This window comes from Salvia miltiorrhiza, chromosome 8, assembly GCF_028751815.1.
Source record: "Salvia miltiorrhiza cultivar Shanhuang (shh) chromosome 8, IMPLAD_Smil_shh, whole genome shotgun sequence".
In the NCBI taxonomy this organism is placed as follows: Eukaryota; Viridiplantae; Streptophyta; class Magnoliopsida; order Lamiales; family Lamiaceae; genus Salvia; species Salvia miltiorrhiza.
In genome coordinates this window covers 36,141,499-36,159,937 of record NC_080394.1, presented here as the reverse complement: position 1 = coordinate 36,159,937, position 18,439 = coordinate 36,141,499, and the positions used below count along the sequence as shown (strand labels likewise).

Here is an 18,439-nt window from a genome sequence, read left to right as displayed (position 1 = left end):
GCAGCGGGACGGGGACGGCACCGGGCAGTTGCGCGACTCGCGCCTGGGCAGGGGCTGTCGGACTCGCCTGGGCAGGGGACGACTGTGGCGCGCCTGGGCAAGGAACGACTGACGCGGACGGGGACAGCAGCGGGCCTTGCATCGATGATCGCCGAACTGCCGGAGCCGGAGGGCAGGCCGCAGAGATGGCGTGAAGAGCGGTAGAGAGAGGCAGAGGCCGCAGAGCAGCGGGTAGCTGCTGGGAGGAGAAATTGAAAGTGAAATAGGGTTTATTTTTAGGTTATATATTATAAAATAATTATATATACTAAAATATTATATGTATCGGTTCGGTTCGATTTAAAACCGAACCAAAAAATCGAAACCGACACCGAATCAAAAATTTTCGATTTTTGGTTTTCAAAATCGAACCAATAGAATTGGAACCGAACCACACAAAATCGATTCGGTTCGGTTCGGTTTTCGGTGTCGGTTCGATTTCTGCTCACCCCTATAAAATATGAGGATGGTCTAGGTGTCATGGTAGCATCCCGTGAGAAGCCCGAATCAGAAGAGAGGACGGTTTTACCAAATGCCATAGTGGCACCTGAGTCCGAAAATTGAGAGGACCTACTTGGTCTCGGTATCATAATGCTACGGTCACATTCCAAATCTTATATATATTCTATCAGGATTTATACTGTTCTTCCACAGGATAGGAAGTCGTTGACTCGCTTCTCAGCCAAGACCATTAGAGGACCAGAAACAGGATTGATGCTATGCTTTAGGATTTGCATAATCAATTGGAAGATGAATGGGAAGGCCGATTAGGATACGGAAGCCAGGAGTACATGCGGAATGCGTGAAGATAGATTTTACTTTTATACCCTTCTTGTAATTTATCCCTATAAATAGAGGGACCATCGTCATTTGTAACACACTATCTCTACCTGAAAAATCAATACAAGTTAAACTCTGGCTTTTCTGCTTTGTGATACTCGGGTATTAGCTCCATACTTCTTCTTATTCATATTTTTTCCATGATGTGTTGAGAGTTTACTCATCACAAAAAAGATGAGAGAGGAGAGAGAATTTTTTAAAAATTTTACTCTTAAATGAATATAATTTTTTTATTTTAAATCAACTATTATTATTATATCAAATTAAAGCTCTTATTGTGATCTTTAATTTTTAATTTGATATGCATGTTAAATATTTTATAATTAGTCGAATTACATAATTTTAGAAATAAATAAAACAAAAATAATAATAATAAAATAAAGAAACATGAAATAAAAAGAAAAAAATATAGTTTACAAACAAATCTTTAATTTTAACATATAATTACAAAATTGCCACTCTATTTTAAAATTGATTTCAAATTGAATTTTTATTTTTTAAAATATATTATAGATTATAGATATGCACAACACGGGAGATAAGAATGGTTTTGGCTCACCAATTAGATCTAAGCAAGCAAACACAATGACAAAAAGATAGACATTAAATTCGTATACAAAGTGAAAATTATCATCCATACAAGAATAGATTTAATGGGGTTATTTTGAGATGACTGACTCATCCTAAAACACCTAGCGGATGGACTCGAATTTATACGAGGTCGTCCTAGGGCGGTAAGGTGACTCAAGTCGTCTCTCAAGGAAGGCTTAACAGGGCTCTAATTGTGTTACTCACAGGGAACAGGAAAGAAAACCTAAACACTCTAATCAGGAAGCCGGGTCTGACACTCTCTCTTTAAATCTAGGCGTAATTGAATAAGTTTGTAAAATTATCTAGTTCAGAATCAACAGAAAGCATATAAATCTATCTAGGAGAAAATAGGAAACAGATTAAGAACGCAGGAAAACTAATAAACCTAGGGTTCTAACTAGCAATCTGGAAAGCCATAGCTAATTCAACAATCATAAGCAACGATTATCTAGGCAAGATAAAAAAATAAACATTCAATCAATTGAATACTAAGCATCAATAATCTAAGCAATGGAAATAAACTAATACTCATTCATATAGAAAACATAAACTGAATTCTTACATAAGCGTACGATCCGGAAATCCAATCCAACGGAATGTAAAATGACATTAACTTTAATCCAACGAATCAAGAGATGTTTAGGATGTTTCTAACTATTCTAAAACTAAGGGAAAATCGCCTGGAGGCTGCTGGGGTTGAGGCTGCGCAGAAAACCCTAAAAAATGGGTTTTAAACCCCTTGAAACGTAACTGCCGAAAATCGTGGGCGGCGGCCGCCGCCCTACGGCGCCGCCGCCTACCCCCTTCGCAGCTCTTCTCCAATCATCAACAGGCGGGCGCCGCCAGGCGGCGGGCGGCGGCGGCTGCTCCAATGTTCTTCAAAACGGCCTCCAAAACTTCTAAAACTCGCCCGAGAACCAGACAACCTGCAAGTAACACCCAAGAGCACAAAAGACGAACGAGCAAGTAAAAGAAGACACTTCAAGGCACAGAGCATGCTCAAAAGAGTGCTAAAACATACAAAATGACATCTCAAAATGTAACACCCCGCCTATTTATATTAAGTTTAGAATTTATTTTAAACTTAGATTAGGATGATTTACGCCGGAAAAAAATGAAAAATGATTTATATTTTAAATTCCAACAAAATTTATTTTCAGAAGCCTTTATAAAAATTTAGTCTTTTGAAATTTTGTGCATTTCATAAATTGAATTATATGAATATGTGATTATTCTATATGATTAGTATTTATTTGTACATGATTTAATTTAAGTCTATATTAGGCTTTAATTTTTGAATGTGTTGGGCTTTGACAAATATTATTTTGGGCCCTAGTTTTAATTAAGTCTTCCTTGTTAATAATTAAGCCCAAAAGTCATTTTTCCTAAAAAAAAAAAAAAAAAAAAAAGAAACCCAACCCACCACCTCCATAGCTGCCAAGTACAGCACCCCCATTTTGACTCCTTCACCCATCTCAACCATGCGCGTACAGCACCTCCATTTTGACTCCTTCACCCATCTCAACCATGCGCCCACTCTTTTGCACGCTCCCTACCATTTTTGACTCCTTCACCCACGCTTCCTAACTTAACATGTTCATCCTACTCCCTTAAATATCCCCCTTATTCATCTAATTCCTCACCCCAGCAACGAAGTTCAAACAGAAACAAGATCACCACATAATATAGCAGAATTCATTCAATCAAGGTTTTACCTTCTAAACTCCAACTTATTCCCTCTGCATAAATGGCAATACGATGCATCCTATCTATGTATGCTGTTTTACTTCTACAACTTAACAAACCAACAAGCATGAGTAGCAGCCCCATAACTGAAGATACAAGCTTTATATATATATCTGCATATATACATACATATATGATGCATGTTTGAGATAAAAGGAGAAGAAGTTGAGTTTGAAACTTTGATTTTTATTCCTTGTTTTTAAACTGCGATGCTTGAGTCGGGCCGCTGCCTCGAGTCGAGTAGAGTCTGGGCGGCGACGGTGGCTGCAAAGAGCAGTTGCTGTCGACCGGAATTGAGCAGGATGAAGGGGTAGATGGGTGGTAGCAGCGGCCATTTCTGCGGTCTGACAGAAGGCGAGACCGGAGGCGGAGGCGCAGCCTGTAGCTGCGTCGTCGTCGGAGAGAGATGAGGGAGGCTGGGCTTGGCGGCGGTGGTGCCGCTGCTGCCCAGCCAAGGACGGACGGAGGGGAGTGACAGAGAGGAAGTTTCAGAGGGCGTTCGGCGGCGGCAGTGGGCTTCGTCTGCTGTTGTTCGCTGGTCTGTTTCGAGGGACGTCAGGCGGCGGCGGTAGATCTTGTCAGCTGCTGCGGCCGCCGATTTAGAGAGGGGGGCGGTCGGCGGCAGCTTTCCTGCTGTAGTCGCCGGACTGATTCAGCGAGAGAGAGGGAGAGTGATGTTGTGCGTGCCGGGGTGTGGAAGAGAGGGAGGAGCGGTGGCGGCTGGTTCGCTGCTTCGCCGGAGAAGCCGCGCCGCGTCTGTGTATGCGTGAGTGTGTGTTGCGCCGCTAGAGAGAAAGCGAGAATGATTCTGCAGGGTGTGTGTGAGTGTTGTGCGGCTGGGGGAAGAAGAAAGGGGGGAGGGAGTGTTGGGCCTTAGGTTTGGGCTAGGATGGAGTTGGGCTGTTGGGCCGATTTTTCTTTCAGTTGGGCCAGTGTTTAATTAAATGGTTGGGACTCATTTTATTTAAACTTGGGCTGCCATTTTTTTTTATTTTTGGGCTGCGAATTTTAAAACAAAAACATGGGCTTCCATTTAATTGTTAGACTTCTTTAATTGATTTATCAATTTAATTCTTTAATTTGGGTTTAAATTAATTATTTTTAAAAAAGTTTGCATAATAGTATTTTCTTATTATGTGCATATGTTAAATATATTTATTTAATTATGTGAGTTAAAGCATGAATTAATTTTTGCATCAAACATTTTACATAGAATCATTTATGATTAAATTGGTTTTATTATTAAAAATCGAATAAGGATATTGTTGGTGTCCTTGACTCAAGAATTTATTTTCTTAAATATTTAATTATTAAAATATGAAAACCCGGCTAAGTGAATCATAGGATGATAAGCACTTCACTATGACTTAAGATTAGATTCGGGAGACCTATTAAGATTATAGATTTCTTGTAGGCTTTGTGGATCGTGAGGACTAGCACTGCTATACCAATTCAGAGTTAAGAATAAACGACAGGCTTTGCCTATTCAGGTGGGCTTATTTACCAAATGTATGGTTTAGCTATTGAGCTTAAATGTTTCAATGAAATAAAAACTGTTTATCCGATAAAATATTTTGTGCACTCTGCTCTGTTTAAGGCTCGCAACAATGAATCGATCGAGGTTCTCTCTTGACCTAACACGTTATTTGAGAATTGTGTACACCTATTAGCTGACCTGGTGGGTTGATCTCCATCGGGCACTAATCATGTATGAGGCGTTATAAGGGTGCTCGACGGGATGTGTTCCGGAGCATTGGGTCCCAAATGGGAACTTGACTGGGTTACGCCCTCAGTTCAAGTAAAGCAGGAGTAATGGATCCGTCGGTGGCTAAAAGGTCCGGGATCACAGCGAGTAACGGAAAGGGAGTGTGACAATTGCGCGCAATATAATAAAATGTTTTAACATGCTTAGAAGTTATTTCAATTTAAAACCTTCTAAGTCATGTCAAGTATAATTGGATTAACTGCTCTTATGATTATGAAATGTTTATAAAAATGCTAGCCCACTAAGTACATTAGTACTTAGCCCAAAATTACTTTCAAATGTTTTCAGGTTGATTGGTTGGTGCTGACGGGGCAGAGCTGAGGCTAGGGTTCAACTCCGTATTTTGTCTTCCGCTGTTGCATTAGCTCTTATTTGTCTTATGTTTCTCTATCTAAAAAAACTTTTATGTTAAATTCTGAATTATGTTTCTTATCGAGCTTAGACTCTCAACTCTAGCACTATGTTATTTAATATTGGTTATCAGAAGCATGAAACCAAACTTGTGATCCTAAGATTTAGAATGTTATTAATTGATTACTATCAGTTGATTTATGTCTTTCTTCACTCAAAGGGCGTTGCCCGACTTCTTATCCTATTATTTGAATTTCACAAGGTCCTTCCCTTGTTCATTTCTATGATTTTAATCGCACCCCGATTATAGTTTATTCCTTCAAGAATTGGGGTGTGACACAAAATAGGGCTAAACAACCCCCCCACACTTAATTCCTTGCTTGTCCTCAAGCAACAATCACAACATCGACAGAAAATCCACCAGCGATTCTTCTCACCAAGCAACCACAAACCAATCCAAGTCCTTCAAGAAATCAATGTCCCCCAATCAAGTGTTCAAAGCTAAGATTTATAAGTGCAACAACAAGGTGATACAACTCAATCTGCTCAGACCCAATTCTCCGCTAAGGGTGAATTTCCTAATGCAATTTCCTTTACAGTCATGTCTCATTCCTTTTTCATATTCTTTCACTTTTCACATTACACTTCTCTTTTTTTTTTTTTTTTTGGGGGTCAAGTTATTTTCGCTCTTGATAGATGGGCCATAATTCACGAGATTGCACTTTTGGAGGTGATCCAAAATGTTCTCGTGTGGTTTCCCATGCTCATAATGACATCATTAGAGGAGCAGAGACCCAGACTATCAGAAACTCAACAACCAACCAAACGATTCAAAACAGAGACAGATATTAGGAAATTGCACTGAAAACACTCCCCTTAGCATCTACCGGACAAATCACGTCAGGAGTTGCTCATCAGGGTGTTGCACCAAAACCTTAAACTAATTACACTTCGTTGGGAACAAATTAATCATGAAAGACAAGGATAACGAACAACACAGACACAATCCAGAATCGCCAGTGAACCACCATCAACATGCGAGGTGCACTTAAAAACAAACAAGAACACAAGATAAGGGGACCATTCGCCCCACACAAGAAAGCCCAAGAACACAACAAGAAGACACCCACATGATTTACAAATACACCAACAAGCACCCCCCCCCCCACACACTTAAAAAACTGGCACTGTCCTCAGTGCAAACAAAAAGAGGGGTGGAAGAGGAAACTTCCCTAAATACCGATCCAGTGGTGAGTCCGTAGTGTCCCACGATGTCTGCCTCTCTCTCATCCATAGAACAAGCAGTCTCCAACACAATAACCTGCACCCAACAATAGAAGCAACAAAACATAACACAAACAAAACGAAAGAAAAACGAAACACGAAAAAACAAGAGAACATGGGTTGCCTCCCATGCAGCGCTAGTTTTTTAAGTCGCCAGCCCGACTAAGAGAACCCCTTAACCAAAATCCGATTGAAGCTCCAGCTGCCTTAGCGCCCTTGTAAACACATCTTCTTTAACTGCAGCTGCGGGTCCTCCAATTGAGTCCTCCATGCTCAACTCCTGGGATGGTTCTCTATCCACACATCCAACAAAATTGAGTGACCCAAACTCATCAAGCTTCTCTTCCAGTAGCAAGGCACACAGAAATCCTTGCTCTACATCATCTTCCTCTTGCAGCTTATCCCGAAATTCCTGCTCAATGTCAGCCTTATCCTGCAAGTTAGCAAGGAATTCCTCCACAATCTCGTCCTCCTCCTGCAGCTTATTAAGGAATTCCTGCACAATACAATCCTCATCCAAGGCGTCAAGTGTTTCAACATAAGAGCAGATTTGAATTAAGGGAGTGGGAGTGGGAGTAGCAGGTTTTTTATCAAAAACGGAAAATGTTACCGCTCTACCTGCCCCTACCATACTTACAGTTCCCGTACCCACATCGATGCGAGTATGGGTAGTAGCCATAAAGGGTCGGCCAAGCAGCACGAGATGCCCATTCTCGCCTCTAATCCCTTTTCCCACATCAAGTACAACAAAGTCAGCTAAAACACTAATCCCCCTCACAACCACCTCTACATCCTGAACAAGGCCTCGTGGGCTGCTAATGGAGCCGTCAGCTAGCTCTATCTTAATATTCGTGCCTTTCAGCTCTTTATTTCCCAACTTCTCAAAAATATCAAGCGGCATCAAATTGACTGCCGCGCCCAAATCAAGCATTCCTAAAGCCTTTTCAACCCCACCTAAGCTAATATCAAAAATAAAGCTACCTGGATCTCCTTGCTTGGGTGGTGGTTGTTCTGGTGCAACAGTGACAGGTGGCAGTGGCTCACTGGGGCATTGGGTAGCCTTGATTGCTCGCACGGTTTTGCTTCTCCACTTCCCCGTGGTTATTGGGGTAGTTTCCTTGATTACCGCCACGGCATGCGCTTGACGCGGCTGTTTATCCTGGTTTAGGAACTTCCCAGTTGGCTGTTCTTGCTGCAGCTGATTCAGAGCTCCTGTAAGTTGCCCAACTGTAGTCTCGAGGCGCTTGATGGTAGCACTCTGAGACTCCATGTTCTGTTTGGTCATCTCCATGAAAGACTGCATGGTGTCCTTGAGAGACGGCTTCTGCGGTTGCGCTTGCTTCTGAAACTGTTGGGGAGCATTCTGGTATTGCTGCTGCTGCTGCTGCTGAAAATTCCCTTGTTGCATAGGAAACTGTTGATACTGCTGATACTGCGGGGGCTGCTGTTGCTGATAAGCTTGAGTGTAGTTCTGCTGCTGAGCTCTCCAACCCGAGTTGGAATTTTGTTGCCCTTGATTAAACACGGGCCTCTGTTCAAATTGAGGCCTCCCCGGATAGCTCTGAGCAACATAGACCTCTGCTTCTCCTTCAGGTGTGAATTCCCCCATGCGATGGCACACGTTGGTTCCATGACCAAAATCGCCACATATTCCACATCCTTCTGCTGGTGGCGCGTGAACTGGTGGGGCCTCTGCCTGGTTCATCTTGAGGTGCTGAACTTGCCTCATCAAATCTGCTACTTGCTTCTGAAGCTCATTGTTGGGAGCTACTGCATTGGCTTCAACCCTCCTTCCTCTAGCTGATTTCTGTTGAGAACTCGCTGCAAGTGTGTTGAAAATCTCCTTGAGCTCATCAGCTGTCTTCCGGGCAATGTTGCCCCCTGCTGTACTGTCCACCATAAACTGTGCCGTCTGAATCAATCCGTCATAGAAGAACTGCATCAACATGACGGGTGCTAACTGGTGTTGTGGGCACTGGCGGAGGAGCTCTTGGAATCTCTCCCAAGCCTCGTGGAGAGGCTCGTCAGCTCCTTGCATGAAGTTCATTATTTGGCTCCTAATCTCTTGAGTCTTGTGATTAGGGTAGTACTTGAGCATGAACTTCTCACACGCCTCTCCCCATGTAGTGATGGAGTTCGGCGGCAGGGACAGCAACCACGTTCTAGCCCGGTCCTTGAGTGCATAAGGTAAGCACTTGAGTCTCAACTGATCTTCGGTGAGCTCCAACAGTGGGAAGGTCTGCACTTGAGTGCAGAAATCATGGATGAACTGTAAAGCGTCCTCACTCGGCATCCCATGGAAAAGCGGCAACAAGTTCGAGTCGTTAGGCTTCAGATTATAATTCCGGACCGCCGTGGGCAACACTATCGCTGAAGTGCTAGTGTTCCCAATGACCGGCCTGGAGAAATCCCCCATGTATTGGACATTCTGCTCCGCCATGGTTTCTTTGTCAGGATTAGGCCGAGCTTCTTCTTCTCCTTCCGAGTGCAACGGAGGTGTATCCTCAACGGCTTCCAGAATGGGGTTGGAAGCGATTCTCTCTTCACGGTCTCCCTCTCGAGACTGTGATTCCACAAGGGTTCTCGAACTGGACTCGGACTCCTCCTCCAGGCTTAAAAGGACCTCACAAGGTCGGTGAATGTTGTCGTAGTAAGGTGCAAGCTTTCTCTTCAAGCTTCTACGTCCTTGCATACACAACACGAACAAACAAATCAAACGCACCGGAGGGAGAAAAAAAAACCGAGTCGAAAGAAATAAACAAAAGAAAACACGGAAAACAATGCAACACAATCAAATGCCTAAAGCCTTCCCCGGCAACGGCGCCAAAATTTGACTCATCCTAAAACACCTAGCGGATGGACTCGAATTTATACGAGGTCGTCCTAGGGCGGTAAGGTGACTCAAGTCGTCTCTCAAGGAAGGCTTAACAGGGCTCTAATTGTGTTACTCACAGGGAACAGGAAAGAAAACCTAAACACTCTAATCAGGAAGCTGGGTCTGACACTCTCTCTTTAAATCTAGGCGTAATTAAATAAGTTTGTAAAATTATCTAGTTCAGAATCAACAGAAAGCATATAAATCTATCTAGGAGAAAATAGGAAACAGATTAAGAACGCAGGAAAACTAATAAACCTAGGGTTCGAACTAGCAATCTGGAAAGCCATAGCTAATTCAACAATCATAAGCAACGATTATCTAGGCAAGATAAAAAAATAAACATTCAATCAATTGAATACTAAGCATCAATAATCTAAGCAATGGAAATAAACTAATACTCATTCATATAGAAAACATAAACTGAATTCTTACATAAGCGTACGATCCGGAAATCCAATCCAACGGAATGTAAAATGACATTAACTTTAATCCAACGGATCAAGAGATGTTTAGGATGTTTCTAACTATTCTAAAACTAAGGGAAAACAAGGGAAAATCGCCTGGAGGCTGCTGGGGTCGAGGCTGCGCAGAAAACCCTAAAAAATAGGTTTTAAACCCCTTGAAACATAACTGCCGAAAATCGTGGGCGGCGGCCGCCGCCTACCCCCTTCGCAGCTCTTCTCCAATCATCAACAGGCGGACGCCGCCAGGCGGCGGGCGGCGCCGAGGCGGCGGCGGCTGCTCCAATGTTCTTCAAAACGGCCTCCAAAACTTCTAAAACTCGCCCGAGAACCAGACAACCTGCAAGTAACACCCAAGAGCACAAAAGACGAACGAGCAAGTAAAAGAAGACACTTCAAGGCACAGAGCATGCTCAAAAGAGTGCTAAAACATACAAAATGACATCACAAAATAGAGCTAAACAATGACACTTTAGCACTGATCATTAAAAGTAGCACGGAGGAAAACACATAGAGGTACCTCATTTGCTCTCAAATGAATCTTTCATTACTAAAAAACCTTATAGATATGATATCAGATGTTAATACACGTTAAGACCTAAATGAATGAAACTATTCCTCCATACAATATGTAAATGACTTGAATTCTCAATTTTACCCCTTCATATTGTTCCTTTTTAAGCAATATTTCATATTGTTCTAATTGCTTAAGATTGATGAAAAAAAAAGAGTTTATTATGGCGAAACTATTGAAGACCGTTCTCGTCGCCGCCGCGATCATATTGTTCTTATTTCCGGTGGCAGTGATCGCTAACTGCACCTGCGAGGCGGAGGAGAAGGACCGCAACGAAGCCTTAGCGCTCAAGTACAAGCTAACGGCGCTAGCATCGATTCTGGTGGCGAGCACGACCGGTGTTAGAAAGGAAAGGATCCATTAGAGTAATTTAGGGGTCAAATCCTCAATCAAGGATCCCTAATTTCTTTGTTTCCTTTAATATTACTTTCCTTGTACATTCATTTTCATCCCTATAAAAGGGAGTGCAGTAATGCTCAATATATGAAATAGAAATACAATACAAAAATAATACTTTAGAGCTCCACCAATATGTCTCTAAACTATTACACGATTATACCATGTTTAACATGGTATCAGAGCAGGTTTTGATATTAGGAACTCAGAAATATATCATCATTGTTCCAACCTTTTCACCAAAACAGTAGCCGTATCCTATTCTTTTTCCCTGAAACAAAAATCAAACACAATGTCAGGGGAAATCCAGATTACAGAAACGAAAAATTCTTCAGAAGAGTTAACTCTTCAAATTGCAAATCTAGTTCGGAATTCAGACAACGTCACGCTGGGATTCAAACTATATGGGAACAATTATCCCTTATGGTCTCGCCTCATGAAGGTAGCCATCGGGAGCAGAGAAAAGTCCAGCCATATAACTGGTTACCAATTTCGCACAACATCAAACAACAAGGGCCGTATGGGACAGCCTAGCGGTGACTTACGGGAGTGGAGCAGACCCATTTCAGATCTATGACTTAGAAGTAAAGGCCAACAAAGTTAATCAGGGACACGTTACTTTGGAGGATTACTGGAATGAGCTTCAGAGTATTTGGCTCACCATCAACCGGAGAGAACTGAATCCTCTCGGCTGTTGTGAGAAAGGCATCAACAAATATCGGGAACTAATCGCCAATCGCCGGCTGTACCAGTTCCTCTCTGGATTGGATACCAAATATGATGGCATTAGAAGAGATATCCTCAAATAATCCCCTGTTCCCTCAGCCGAGTCGGCGTTTTCAAGGGTACGAAGGGAGGCCGCCCGATTACATATTCTACAACCGGCAACTAACTCCATTGACGCCGGTAACTCTTCATCATCAGGAATTGGAACTGGTCTGGCTGCCTCTCGACTCCCTGCACCAAAGCTCGAACCGCCAGCCACCAGAGGACCGCCGAACCACTCCAGCAACTCGTCGTCTCGAAAAAAGGTGGACAAAACAAAACTTTATTGCACCCATTGTGGTATGAACAAGCATACCAAAGAAATGTGCTTTCAACTTGTTGGCTATCCTGATTGGTGGGAGGACAACCACAAAACCTCTCAAGCAAGAGGAAAGGCGGCGGTCGGCGTGGATGAGGCGGCCGGAACCGCGGCAGTGGCGGTGAACGGCATCAAGGGCGAGGAGAAGGGGAGAACCGAGAATTGGAAGGGAGCGGCGCATAAGTGTGGTGGAAAAGGATAAACAGGTATAAGGTTTAGTGGTTTGCCACTAAACCCTTCAACTTTTGCTAAATCTCATAATAGACCCCATTCTATGCAAAGTGACCCCCTACTATTGTTAAATATCAGACTGGCCCCCATTTGCAATCTAGTCCCCCGAAATTTAGGGATTTATACAATATACCCCATTTTATGCAAGACCATCCCCCAAATTCGCATAATGATGATTTTGACCCTAAAAGTCCATTAAATTTTTCCGCTGCATACCATATGTTGGGTAATAAAATCGATAAGGATGAGGGGTGGATTTTTGATTGTGGAGCCACAGATACTATGACTTTTGATAAAGCTGATATAATTGAATCATCACACCCTTCTAGAACTCATGTTCAAACAGCCAGTGGTGATTTAACTCGGGTTGAAGGAGCCGGAACTATAGAAATTTCCCCCACTGTACGTCTCTCAAATTGTCTATATGTTCCGTCTCTATCCCATAAGCTGATGTTTGTTAGTCATGTTACAAAAGAACTCAATTGTACCATGCTGATGCATCCTCATTTCTGTCTTCTTCAGGATATCAGGACGGGGAGGATTATTGGGCGTGGCATTGAGCGGAATGGATTGTACTATGTGGATGAGATAGCTCAACAAGGCAAGGCAATGCTGGCTCACGGAACTGCAGACCGGGAAGCCTAGCTTTGGCATCGACGGTTGGGGCATCCTTCCACGGGTTATCTTAAGATTTTATTTCCTAGATTAGTGCAAACTGAATCTTTATCTTGCGATACTTGTGTTTTGGCTAAGAGTCATAGACAATCTTTTAAACCTCGTGGCACACAAGTCGATTCCGCACCTATTACAGGGGGGCAGGGTTTCAAATATTTTATCCTATTTATTGATGATTGGACTAGAATGACATGGGTATATTTTCTCAAACAAAAATCTGAAGTTTTTGAAAAATTTACTCATTTTTATGCCATGATTCGAACTCAATTTCAGACAAATATCCAAACCATCAGAACCGATAATGGGGGAGAATTTGTCAACCACTCCATGAAAAATCTGTGTCACCAAAAAGGGATAGTACACCAAACCACTTGTCCTCATACCCCCGAACAGAATGGTGTCGCAGAACGAAAAAATCGCATACTTCTTGAGATGACCCGTGCCATGATGATCGAGTCTCGTGTTCCGTCCCATTTTTGGCCTGAAGCTATTGCTACCTCTGTTTACCTTATGAATCGCCTTCCCACTAAAACTCTCCAACTAAACACCCCTTTAGAGAAGTTATCTACCCTTGCTGCTGTACCTCTAGCCCTTACCCTTCAGCCTCGTGTCTTTGGTTGCTCTGTGTTTGTGCGTATCCCCAAACATGAAAGAACTAAACTCTCCCCATGTGCTATTAAGTGTGTTTTTGTCGGTTATAATCCCAAAAGGGATACAGGTGTTATAATCCCAAAACTCGCCAAGTGTTAACCGCCATGAACTGTAATTTCCTTGAAACCGAGTATTTCTATGCTAACCACCTTAACAGTCAGGGGGAGAGTGAGATAGAGAGTGAGATTGACTTGCTAAGTTGGTTACCAATGTCAGAACCGGAAGCAGGTCTAACAGAAAAAGGTAGCCTTGCCACCGAGCCAGTCTTTCACACTCCAGAACAATCTATTCCGTCACCCACGTCTCCTTCTCCACTGATATCTGAGGTAAGAAATTCTGAACCTACCACTGTGATTCCCGATTTTGATGAGCATATTTCTCGAGTTGTTGAAGAAGAACAGGAGGAGAATACTGTGGATGGTGATACTGGGAGATATGTACTACCACCCAGGAGTACTTGAGGCGTACCTCCTAAACGGTATACCCTAGAGAGAATTGTGCGGAATTCCCGATAATCAGTTGGGAATATCGCCAAGGGAAACTTGTCCAAAAATGCCACAGCCTATGAAGCGGCCTTATATGATGAGGAGATTCCATAAACAACAGAGTAAGTCTTGAAGATCGAGCATTGGAGAAATGCTATGAAGAAAGAGATAAGGGCCATGAACCGGAATCACACATGGGAGAAGTGTCGGTTGCCGAAAGGGAAGAAAACTGTGGGATGCAGATGGGCTTTCACAATCAAACGAAAACCCGCTGGATCTATTGAGCGATACAAAGCTCGACTGGTTGCAAAAGGCTACACACAAACATATGGGATCGACTATGCAGAAACCTTCTAGCCTGTGGCAAAAATGAACAATGTTAGGGTGCTCCTCTCTATTGCTGCAAACAAGGATTGGGATCTTCATCAGTTTGATGTTACAAATGCCTTCCTTCATGGTGAGCTTGAAGAAGAACGAGAGGTATACATGGAAGCACCTCAAGGTTTTTCAGATGAGTTCGAGGAAGGGGAGGTGTGCAGATTGAAAAAGACTTTATATGGGCTCAAACAGTCTCCCAGAGCTTGGTTTGGAAGATTCACCACAGCTATGAAGAAGTTCGGGTACCAGCAAAGCAATTCAGACCACACCTTATTCTTGAAGAAACGAGGTGATCTTATTTCTTGCTTAGTCATTTATGTTGATGACATGATCATAACAGGGGATGACTTAGAAGAAATTCAGAAGTTGAAAGCAAATCTTTTCAAGGAGTTCGAAATGAAGGACCTTGGGAGACTAAAGTACTTCCTCGGGATCAAAGTACTCAGATCAAAGAAACGGATTTTTATCAATCAGAAGAAGTATACTCTTGACCTTCTTGCAAAAGTAGGGATGCTAGATTGCAAGCCAACTGAGACGCCTATGGCTGTCAATCATGGGCTACAGATCGTGAAGGGAGCTGAATTGGCGGATCGAGGAAAATATCAACGTTTGGTAGGGAAACTCATCTATCTTTCCCATACTCGACCTGATATTGCGTATGCTGTTGGAGTTGTGTCAGTTTATGCACCAACCACAAGCTGACCACATGGAAGCTGCACTCAGAATTGTGAGATACTTGAAAGGAACCTTTGACTATGGAGTACTGTTCAGGAAGACTAGACATCTCGAGATACAAGCCTACACTGATGCAGACTGGGCTGGAAACCCAGTTTACAGGAAATCAACAGCAGAATACTTTGCCTTCATTAGAGGTAATCTTGTCTCTTGGAGGAGTAAAAAAAACAGAAGGTGGTGGCACTCTCAAGTGCCGAAGCAGAGTTCAGAGGAATCAAAAGTGGTCTAACCGAAGTTCTTTGGTTAAGAAGACTACTCACAGAGTTGGGTCTCCTTCCAACAAAGACATGCCAAATGTTCTGCGATAACAAAGCTGCTATCAGTATATCAGAAAATCCTGTGCAACATGACAGGACGAAGCATGTGGAGGTTGATAGACACTTTATCAAAGAGAAGATCGAAAGTGGTGTTGTGGCTTTACCCTTTGTACGATCTGAGGACCAACTCGTGGACATTCTTACCAAAGCCGTCAATTCCAAGAGTTTTACAAAAGTTCTCGACAAGTTGAGCATCGGAAATCCCGTCACTCAACTTGAGGGGGAGTGTTAGAAAGGAAAGGATTGATCACTATTTTATTAGCAACAAAAATACCGCAACTAACACAGTGTAATCGTAGTATAAACAGCAATCGAGTATCGTATCCACAGGGACTGAAAAACCGAAATCACCCTAGCTATCTCCTAGACAAACTATAACAGTAGACAGACAACAGAAAGTAGAGATTGATTGACTTAAACTAAAACGCAGATAGCAATAAATAAAAGCACGTAGAAAAATCAAATAAGGAAAAACAGCTGATCCTAGGGTAGTAAGTTCATTAATTAAATCTACGCAATTAATCTATTAATCCTATATACAAGTTTAATCCAGTTATGATGAGAGATCACTCAATTAATCAATCACTCTCGCTAGAGCAGCAACGATCGTAGATTAGTAAATTCTCTATCTCCGCTAGGTCTCAAGAAAATCTACTAACTCCCAAAAGCTCCTAAGAATAGCTCTCTATGATCCACCTATCTCCGCTAGGTCTCAAACCGAATAGCTACACATGCAAATTATTCGCCAGATAATCCACAAGAAATCAAGCACCAGGAATTATGAATCATAAACTGGAAGGCACAAATGTATTAACTAATAAATCACTTAAATTCAATCAACTATTTACAAACCCTAGAATCAGCTAAACGAAACTAGCCAGACATAGCAAAAGAAAGCAATAATAAAAACTGAATTAAATAAAACCCGGAATGAATGTTGAATGACAGCTGAAATCTTGCAGGAAAAATAAAACTAATGTATGGAAGCAATAAAATTCTAATAAAAAGAAGAAGAAAAGAAATAAAGAGATATAAAGAGATGTGTCTAATAGGTCAGGAAAATTACCTATATATAGGCACAGGAGATAAATACAGTACAGAGCTCGAAAATACTGATAAAATCCGAAAATCCCGCAAAATCCCGAAAATTCGGAAATTCCCGTCGGACACTATTCACTGCTGCGCGCGACTTTCTTGTTTCGGCCATATCTTCCTCGTCCGAACTCGGATTTGCCAACCGTTTGCGCCTACGAACTCGTATCGAGACGATCTACAACTTTTATTAAGAGAATTGGTCCAAATTCGAACTCCATATTTCTGTAAAAATTATCAAAGTACGAGCAAGTAACATATTTCACAAGATAAAGCAATTTAAGCACAAAACAATTATCCAACACTCAATTTCCTATAAAATTTACATCATAAGAACACTAAAAACAATGGAAATATGAGTGTTATCAAGGATCCATTAGAGTAATTTAGGGGTCAAATCCTCAATCAAGGATCCCTAATTTCTTTGTTTCCTTTGATATTACTTTCTTTGTACGTACATTCCTTTTCATCCCTATAAAAGGGAGTGCTGTAATGCTCAATATATGAAATAGAAATACAATACAAAAACAATACTTTAGAGCTCCACCAATATATCTCTAAACTATTACACGATTATACCATGTTTAACAGCATGTGCCTCCGCGTGGCGGCGAAGCGATTCCTGGCGCTGAGCCCAACAAGCAGCCTCTTCTTCGTGGTGAAGGCCTTCGCTGGCAGCGTGATCCTATCGACGGGGTTCATACACATGCTGTCGGACGCCTTCGAGAACCTGGCATCGTCGTGCATCCCGGAGCACCCATAGGGGTATTTTCTGTTCATCGGGTTCGTCGCGATGGTGGCCGCGATCGGGATGCTCATGGTGGATAGTTACGCGCGGCGGGCGAATGTGAAGGCGCCAACAAAGGACTGCGACGGCGACGATGAGGAGATGTTGACTGTTCACACTCATGCAATGAACGGCCATGCACGTGGATTGGTGCCGACGGATCAGGAGTCGGATTCCGACGACACCGAGCTTCTCCACCACCATGTCATCTCACAGGTGTTGGAGTTATGAATTATTGTGCATTATGTGATTGTTGGAATAGCTTTAGGGGCTTCAGAAAGTCCTAAGACAATAAAGCTCTTAATTGCAGCTCTCTCTTTCCATCAATTTTTCGAATGCCTTGGTCTTGGTGGATGCATAACTCAGGCAAAGTTTAATGTATATGTCGTAGAAATAATGGCAATTTTCTTCTCCCTTACAACACCATCAGGTATTGCTATAGGTATTGAATAGCCAATATTTATAGCAAGACAAGCACGACGGCCCTAATCATCGAAGGTGCATTCAATTAGGCGTCGACCGGCATCTTGATATACATGGCATTGGTCGATCTTCTTTCCGCCGATTTCATGAGCCCTAGACTCCAAAACAATGGGAAGCTTCAATTAGCTGCAAACTTATCACTTCTAATTGGGGCAGGGGCTATGCCTCTTCTAGCCAAAAAAATTTTTGGCTAGAATTTCTTTAGAAAAAAATGCAGAAGTGAAAATTGCATTATGCCATTTGCTTAAAAATGCTTATTAGTATTTCTAAGCAAAAGGCATAATAAATTCAGCTCGTACAATTCAAATATACTAAAGTTTTGGCAATTTTACTATTCCATCAATTGTAATCAGGAAAGCTATGATTAGCGCTCTTATTTTCTTTCACTTTTCCCATCACTTTTTTAATGCAAATATTCAAATATCATCTCCAATGAAAATCCATCACCCATCGAGTTTCACCTACAATTCATCGCGAGAAGGTTGAACGTCCCAGATTCATTTCGGATCCCCAACACTCGACTAATTTTGCGGTATTTGCACTATCTTTTATTGATAAAATAGGGAAAGATATTGCATAGTTGATTTTGACACGGA

General features: G+C 42.2%; 1 pseudogene; it reads left to right on the top strand.

The window, feature by feature from the left end:
• The first annotated feature begins 10,692 nt into the window (after window positions 1-10,692).
• LOC130998405 (zinc transporter 5-like) lies at window positions 10,693-18,037 on the top strand (annotated as a pseudogene).
• Window positions 18,038-18,439: the final 402 nt, after the last annotated feature.